The sequence below is a fragment of the Octodon degus genome, unplaced genomic scaffold (genome assembly GCF_000260255.1).
Source record: "Octodon degus isolate 3935 unplaced genomic scaffold, OctDeg1.0 scaffold00223, whole genome shotgun sequence".
Classification (NCBI taxonomy): Eukaryota; Metazoa; Chordata; class Mammalia; order Rodentia; family Octodontidae; genus Octodon; species Octodon degus.
Genome location: NW_004524799.1, coordinates 1,063,160 through 1,064,094, shown reverse-complemented (window position 1 = coordinate 1,064,094; position 935 = coordinate 1,063,160). Strand labels below are relative to the sequence as shown.

At 45.1% G+C, this 935-nt stretch overlaps 1 pseudogene; it reads right to left on the bottom strand.

The window, feature by feature from the left end:
- Nucleotides 1–935, bottom strand: part of LOC101560438 — a 15,098-nt pseudogene that overhangs the window by 13,308 nt on the left and 855 nt on the right.

Sequence of the window (935 nt, the reverse complement as noted above, 5' to 3'; positions counted from 1 at the left end):
TCTCCCCTGGCCCACAGGAGGGTCGTTATTCAAGGCAGTTGAACTGTAAGATTTGGGCACCAGATGACAGAATTCTCAGGAAATCTTAATTTCAGAAAATGAGATTATCATTCACTTCAACTGTTTCCCTGTCTTGGAAGCTCTGGCTTTGCTTTATATACAGCTGTGTTACTGACATTAAGCATGCAGCAACAAAGATGAAAGCTAGCCCCATAAGAACACTTGGTAGTAAGAACAAAGTCACTGCTTCACACACCACAGATATGTGCGGGCTTTAATGAGGAGAAGAAATGCTGCTCAGAAGTGTTTGTTTTGTTGTTGTTGTTTGCAGAACCGGGGATTGAATTTAGGACCCTGCGCTTGCCAGGCAAGCTCTTATTCTACTGAGCTATCTCCCTGGCCCCATGGTTTTTGTTCTTAATCTGAGTACCTGCATATAAAAACTGATGTTAAGACTATAGGAAGCAAATTCTTTTTAAATTTATTTATGTGTGTGTGTGTGTGTGTGTGGCCAGCTTAGCCCACCAGGGGACTGGGCTGGCTGGCATGTGATGCTGGGGAATTGAACAGTGGTCCCTGTGCTTTGCTAAGCTTGTTCTAAGTAGGTGCTTTAGACCACTGAGCCATCTCACCAGCCCTGTCATAAGTTATTGACTTGAGCCTTTTACAGCTCAGCATATGAATATGGCTTTACTTTTTGTATCTCGTTTTTGTTTTTGTTTTTTGTGGAACCGGGGATTGAACTCAGGCCTTTGTGCTTGTCAGGGAAGCACTTATTCCACTGAGCCATCTTTCCAGCCCCAAACCTAGGTATCTACCTACAAAAGAATTGATTTGTGCTGGGCTGGCCCCACCTCCGGAGCACACAGAGAGGCAATTGAGACTGGGCGTGGTGGTGTGCCTGTAATCCCAGCTCTTGGGAGGCTGTAAACAGG